The sequence below is a fragment of the Marmota marmota genome, unplaced genomic scaffold, assembly GCF_001458135.2.
Source record: "Marmota marmota marmota unplaced genomic scaffold, marMar, whole genome shotgun sequence".
Lineage (NCBI taxonomy): Eukaryota > Metazoa > Chordata > Mammalia > Rodentia > Sciuridae > Marmota > Marmota marmota.
Window position 1 is genome coordinate 4,635,443 of NW_026000137.1, and position 8,173 is coordinate 4,643,615.

The window sequence follows — 8,173 nt, forward strand, 5'->3', positions numbered from 1 at the left end:
TTCCCTGAAGACCTTAAAAGAGCGTACTACAGGGATACTGCTACATCGATGTTCATAGCAGCACAATTCACAATTGCTAGACTGTGGAACCAACCCAGATGCCCTTCAATAGATGAATGGATAAAAAAAATGTGGCATTTATACACCATGGAGTATTACGCAGCACTAAAAAATGACAAAATCATAGAATTTGCAGGGAAATGGATGGCACTAGAGCAGATTATGCTTAGTGAAGCTAGCCAATCCCTAAAAAACAAATACCAAATGTCTTCTTTGATATAATGAGAGCAACTAAGAACAGAGCAGGGAGGAAGAGCAGGAAGAAAAGATTAACATTAAACAGATACATGAGGTGGGATGGAAAGGGAGAGAAAAGGGAAATTGCATGGTAATGGAGGGAGACCCTCATTGTTATACAAAATTACATATAAGAGGTTGTGAGGGGAATGGGAAAATAAACAAGGAGAGATATGAATTACAGTGGATGGGGTAGAGAGAGAAGATGGGAGGGGAGGGAGGGGGGATGGTAGAGGATAGGAAGGGTAGCAGAATACAACAGTTACTAATAGGGCATTATGTAAAAATGTGGATGTGTAACCGATGTGATTCTGCAATCTGTATTTGGGGTAAAATTGGGAGTTCATAACCAACTTGAATCTAATGTATGAAATATGATATGTCAAGAGCTTTATAATGTTTTGAACAACCAATAAAAAAAAATAAAATAAAATAGTTTAAAGTGAGAAGAATGGTACATGCTGACTAGGAAGTTAATGGTAATTTTAAATTACAGATGCTGACATGTGCCATAGATAGATATCAATATTGTTTCACAAAGACAATCAGTGGTGTCCAACATAACATGGACTAATATTATTTCACAGAGATTATGAGCTGTTTTAAGTAACCAGGGCAGTTACCAGGATATACTTTTCCTACATATAAATTTACTGCATAGTTCAGAGGTTGTACTGACAAATAAAATATGTGAAAGTTTGTTTTAAATGTTTAGGTTCTGTAGAGGTATAAGGTGTTATTATTGTTGGTTAAGATTTGGAGCCTTGAGTGATGCTCCCACACAGCTGACATGGCTCCTCTGCTAACGACCTATCCATCCGTGTGCTGCTGACTTGCCACTGGACAGCAATGCTCCAAGGACAAGTTAGAGAGAGCTATTATTATTTCATATTCAAAATATTCTGAGATGCTGATAACTTGGCCAGGGTTTTTCTTAACTGAGAGAGACACTTCTACTTCTTGTCATCAGATAAACTCTATGGTTTATGGTCCCTTCTTTCTCCATGATCCCAATCTTAGAATTCTATATTGGGTTTGACTTTCAAAAGCTCTGTTTAGAGTAAATAACGAATCACCTGATCCCAAGACAACTAGAGCAAAAGGAAAGGCAGGCTCCTCCAAAGAAATGCACCTCAGAGTCCACTTGTCCCTCAGAAAATAACCACATAACACAAAGTAGAGGGAAGGAAGATGGTCATCGGTGATCATTTCATTCTACTCATTAGTTGGAAGGAGAGACAGCCACATCTCATTTCCTAGCACACAAAATATGGCAAGTCCAATCATCTCTCCAAAGCCCTAAAGAGATAATCAGAGAAGTGAAGGATTCTCTTCACAGAATTCCAAGTTGGCTACCCTCTGAGTCGCTGTTCTATTTTGAGTTGCTCTTCCCTGGTATGTAAAGTAACAAACATGAATTAAAACCATCAGTGTCATTCCACAGACAGATGGGTATGACATGACCATCTGTCTATGAAGCTATCCCACCAATTTTCTTAGTGATCTAAGTCTTCCTTGTCTTGAAAGATGTCTTTTCTTGTGTAATCTGAGCAATTTTCTATCTGACAACATATCAGCATTCTCTTCATGCTTAATATTTTAAGCCAACATCCTGCTATGTTGTATTGGGCAATTTAAAAGACAGCAAAGACAAATGGCTTCTTATTCTGTGTGTATTGCACTCATGTTTTATCTAAATTTCAGCTTATTATCTTTAGTACACTCCCAGTGAGTCAGCCTGACTGTTCTGAATTAATTCTCCTTTTTCACCTATTTCTTACTAAACTAGTTGATCACAATCTTCAAAAAATTAAAATAAAAAATAAGAAATCTATCTAATAAAGGAAAGAAAAAGCTTGACTGAACCGACCCATCTGAACTCTGAGAACTATTCTGTGTCACTCTTGGGTTGTCTACTGTATTCCATAATGTTCTGTTGTTTGTATGCTTATCTTGTCTCATCTACCAGCTTTGTGGGCACAGGTAAATGAGACAAGACTTGCTCCACTGGGCAAGCTCAGGTAGCACAGGCAGAGCTGTACATGCAGTAATGTTGATAACAAACCTAATCTTTTGCACTTGGAGTGAGAGCCTGGGTAGACAGCTACTTTTGTTGGACTTATAACACAATTGCATATAAAGTTATCTCGTAAACTCTTTGTTAAATAAATGAATTGACACAGGTTAGCCACCACATTTCCATTTTCAAATGACCATTTTATAAATTGCTGTCTGTGAAGTTTGGTGAACAATACCTCAGTGCCCAGAATGAATGCGTATTCAACAAGTGAGCAATTTTACCCCCTCCCAACCCACACAATCAGCAGCAATATAATATCCAAGGGGGGAAAAGTATAAAACATGTTTGGATGTTGTAATGAATTTGATTACAACAACACCAAATTAAACCTATTTTCATTTTGATATTATAAAAAAAGCAGCAGGAGGTTTGACTAGATAACTTGCTTTTCCTTTATTAAATTCCTTATGTTACAGTCAGCTGGATTGAGTGCTCCCTGGGAGTGAATTAAGAACATTTGGGCCTTGTCTTTATATTCAAAGCAGTGTGACTTCAAGTTCAGGCCTTTACAATTCACTTTACTTGGTCTGCCAGAGAGAGATTAAGGAGAGCTCCCAAGTTCCTCTGCTGTTTATTGCCTTCTTTATGTGGCAGGGATTTTTCCTCCTACCTTTAGCCCATGAAATGTCACGCTGTGGCATTAGGCAAGTGAAAGACTAACTTGTCCCCAAAGGGCCATCTTAGTGGTCCAGGACAAATGCCAGACAAATATGGTGATTACATACATCCCTGGCCATGTTAGAGGGAACAAAACCCCTTACAAACCTACGTCCTGTGGATCAACACGTATTAATGGGTGTTTGGCTCCACCCCACAATGCTGATTATCTAAATGTTGACTTAGTGGCCTAAAAGAGTTTTAATATATCTCCCAAAGCATCAGGATAACACTAGGAGGATTTACATTTTGGTTGTACATCTAAAGCCTTAGAACACTTATTCATAATGGGATGCTAGTAGGAGAAGGGTTTTATTTAACCTAAATAAAACCGAATCAACTTGAATAGTCCTTAAATAGTTTGCACTACTATCGTGGCACATCTCCATTCTTTCTCAGCACAGTTTAATGAGAGCTTAAATGTGACATTTTTCAAATGTCCTTCCATTTTGTCGTCTCAACTTCCTGACTCCCCTTCCATTGTGGTATTCAGAACTACTTTTGTAGCTGGCTTATTTTTTATTTCACAATAGCTGGCACATTTTTGCACAGAAAAAGAAAACCCTTATTTTTCATAGCATAACATGCATATTTGATGATTTGTAGAGTTCTACTAAGACAGAGCACATGGCAAACTCCTGTAAACCCAGCAGCTTGGGAGGCTGAGGCAGGAGGACGCAAGTTCAAGTCCAGTCTCAGTAACTTATTGAGGCACTAAGCAATTCACTGAGACATTGTCTCTAAATAAAATATATTTTTAAAAAGCAGGGAAGGTTGGGGAGGTGGCTCAGTGGTTGAACACTCCTAGAATCAATCTCCTGTACCAAAAAAAAAAAAAAAAAAGTTTTACTAGGAAAAAGGGACAAAATGGGACAGTATTAACTTGAGACTATCAAAAGATGATTTTACACTAATGGGATATTTTGGGTATATCATAAATTATGTTGTATAAGAATATTAACTGTATTGAAATTTTTTTCACATTATACAATAGCATAAAAATTTCCCTATAATTGCTAATCACTCCTTTTCATATCTTCTCACTTTTGTACTTTTCTCTTTCATACCCACTTGACAAAATCTTAGTTCTGGTTAAATGCAACTTTCTGCCTAATCCACTCCTGCACCTGAGGACCAGAGAAAGGCTGAAGAAAAGCACTCATCCCCGCTGATTGAGCTCATCCAATATTCTTAAGCACAAATCTCAAGTAGATGCCCAGCATGTCTCCAGTAATTTGGTTCTCCCACAAATCAAGATGGCAATTCAGATCTTCTATTTCAAACTGCCAATATCCCTTCCCCACTCCTTCCTCTCAAAGACAGTCCTCCCATTACCTAATCTTCCTGCTAGGATCTCTGCATGTGTATGCAAATATTCTCCTTCCCACCATTTCTAATAATACCCACTGACCCAAATCCTGTATAAATCCAAATACTCTTATTCTATGCTCCTCTCCTGCCTTTTCTTATTCATTCAAGGACTTTGCTCCTTCACTTAATTGCTCACCCAGCTACATCATTCATATTTTCATTCATTCTCATTCTCTCCCTCTGTCTCCATCTCTATAAACCCAGCCCCATGGCTTAAGTATCTTTACTCAGAGATATGTAATGACAACTCACAATTTATATCACCAGCTCCAGATTCTTCCCTGAACTACAAATTTTAATAAATATATAAGAAGTTTATTAATCATCATCTTTCATAGTTAGTGGGCAACTCACAAGTATTATAATCAAATTATTTATTCCTCCCTACCATTATTCTTCTCTAGAAATGGTACTGTCGCTGTTCTTGTAGTTCACACCAAAAAAGCACATTCTTTTCTCTTTTCCCCACAGAATGTGTCCAATATGTCAGAAAGAGTTGTAAAGCTTCTCACAATACCGACTCACCAGTGATTACTGATTACTTCCATTACCTCTTTATCTACCACATAAGATAAGCACCCCCATCACTTTTTAACCCAGAATAGCATTATCACCAGTCAAGTATTTCTACTCTTGTACTCAAATGTCACTTCTTCACAGCATCCAAAGTGACCAGTTTGTAAAATATAACTCAGATCATATCACCCACATGACCAAAACCATCCAAAGACTTTGTACACAGTTTTGTGATCCATTTCATTATATTTTTTCTTTTTAATATATTTATGTTCAGATGATACATACTACTCTACAATGTTCTTTCAGGTTAATTAATACATCTATTCAGAAAACATTTATTGAGTACCTATGATGTTCTAGGCACTATTCTAGTCTATGAAGATATGAGGATGAAGATGACATAATCCTGTAAGAAGTGGACCTGTCTCCTAGGATGCCTCACAACACATACCATTTATGATTTTCCCATTGACAAAAAAAAAATACATGTACATCATATAAAATTTGGAAAATACAGAAAAGTATTTTTTAAAGTTAATATACTATATCATGACACTAATATTATTTTCATTTTCCTCTCATGCTTTTCTATATTTAATTTATTTTCTCTTTATTCCTTAATAGCTAGGTGAGGTCACTCTGTCCTTATGGTGGGTGGGAACCTTCTTGGATCCTGAGCTTGTCTCTTACTGGTTGAGACCAAGTCTTCATCATCAGGACCTCATAATCTACAGGAAAAATGTGTAACAGATCACATCAAGTACCCAATGGCAACTTTGGATATATGTCTACCCTTCAATTTAAAAAGCAAGAGAATCTTCACATTTGAAGCATGTATCATATATTCTGTTAATTTAAGCTTGAGAGTAATCAAAGGAAGGAAGTGTTGGTGGTGGTTCTGTTTGAACACCAACCAGATCAGTGATCCTAGAAGATTTCCTTGGTGATCCTAAAACGGCCATCAAGTTTGTGGTGCCATTAATAAATATCAAGAAATGGAAAATTCAAGCAAAAGCATGAAAATTTCAAATAAAATCAAAGGCCCTGTGAGGATGTAGCTTTACCACAGAACTACTGCACAGCCTGAAGTCATAAAGGGAAGCACCAGGGAACTGATTAACTAGGACTATAGTGACAGTAGGCTAGAAAATACGCTTTCTCTTCAAAGGCAGAGCATCTGATGGCCCTGCATGATGCAGTGCAATGCCATACACCTCATGGACACCAATTTAAATCCAAGCAGGCCAGTTGTCAGAGCAGAAGTCATTTGTGCCCAATAGTATTTTATTAACCCATGTGAAATGTTCCAGAGTTCCCAAGTTAGTTCTGAGGGAATGGGACTACATCATCAAGAATACTACTCCATTTGTTCTCTCAGGGCAGCTCCAATGATAAACCATGTCCATGCAAAACAGAACAGATTAGCAAACAGTGACTAGCAACGTAGTTCAATTTCATAATAGTCACAGCTACCACAAAACTTAGCTATGTAACACTTTGTTTTACAAAGTACTCTCATATTTTTCATTCCTTATAACAATCCTATGAAATTAACTATTTACAAGGTGTTATTGCTTTTATTTTACAAAGGTGGAAAACTGAAGTTCTGATTTGCTAAAAACTGGTTCCTTTTAGTTGTCACCTAAAGTCAAAGATTAATCACAAACAGAACAAAACTAGGCTTTTAAATTCCAAATCTACCTTCTCTGGAAGCATGCTATCTCTTTTTCAGGGTCTCTAGAACCAAAGTAATTTTATCAATTGGACAGTCTGGAGAATAAATCATTGTCCAGATTTTTTTTTTCCTAATATAGAAACATTATGTTCTTTCAAAGTAGAGAAATTATGTTGTAGTTTCAGAAAAATCAGTTGAGCATGTGATAGTCATGGGAGAAATTTTCTATTTGTTCTTTTAAGTTAATAATAATAAAACTAATAATTCGATAACAGCAAACCTTTACTGATTGCTTCATATGTGACAGACTTTCATTTTAAAGTTCTTGGTTTACATTGTCTTCCATTTTTCAGTTAGAGACATGGATATGAAAAGGTTAAGTAATTTGAAGAAGCCAGAGAAAAAGTGTCAGAGTTAGGATATAATACCTATCAGTCTGGTTTCAGAGCTTGCACTGTCAATCATTACACTTTCAGTGTAATGTTCAGCAGAATCACTGAGAAGACTTCTCTGAGAACAGTACAAGTAAAACCAGACTATGAAAACCTGCATTTTGTTCTTAGAGTATTCTGATCAAGAGAAAATATAAAACATCATTTCCTCAAGTACTATACTGTTTTCCCAGGAAGATTATCAAAGAGTATATGTTTTACTAATACAATTAGTATTACTTACTAACATACTGAGTTACTACTGAGTGAAAAACACGGTGAACTATATGTTCTTACCATCATGAGAAATAGAGGAGCAAAAATAAAATAAAGGATAAGGACACAAACACCTACAGTCCTTGGAGAGCTGTTGGAGGAATCACTGCAAACTACTAACAACATCAAAATACACAATGAAATTCAAGTTGGGAGAGACATGATCCTAAAAGTTTAGTGATAGAATCAGCAAGAGGGCTTTCTAACAGATCACTGGACCTTATCACCTGCCAGAGTTTCTAATTCAGGGGATCTATCAAGGCAGGAGTTGTCTAAAAATTTGCATTTCTAACAAGTTTCCCACTGATGCTGATGTTGCTAGTTCAAGGCCCAGACTTTGAGAACCACTGAAATAGAGGTTCAATATAGAATTCCAAGGGAGTGAAGAGGAGGTAAAATTAGCCACCCAAAGCCAAAGACTTCATGGAGGGCTCAGCCTCTGCACAGGGCCTTGGTAGAGGAGAATTTCAGATACTGAGAGAAAATGTGCTTCAGGCTCAAGAAGAGGTCTAATCCTTCAGGTTTTCCTTTCTCTTATCTAGTGATTTGGTGGCCTCATTCTACTCCTGCAGAATGAAATAAAAATTATGAAACTATGTCTCCCTGCCCCCAAACATAATCTACACTGATGTTCCCTTTGCTTTATCCACAGTCCTGATATTTCAGAAAGGAATAAAAGAGGAATTTTAACACATTCTAAGTTGCTTTATTCGGTTTCAATTTCCTTTAAAACTTCTGTTTCCTCTCATTTTGTTCTAACCAGACTCATACATTCTAGTGTGATCAAAAATGGAAATGAGTTGTTGGTCAAGTTTTCCTTTGTAGATTTGTTTTATTGACTGGAAAGGTAGAAACAGTCATGATTTC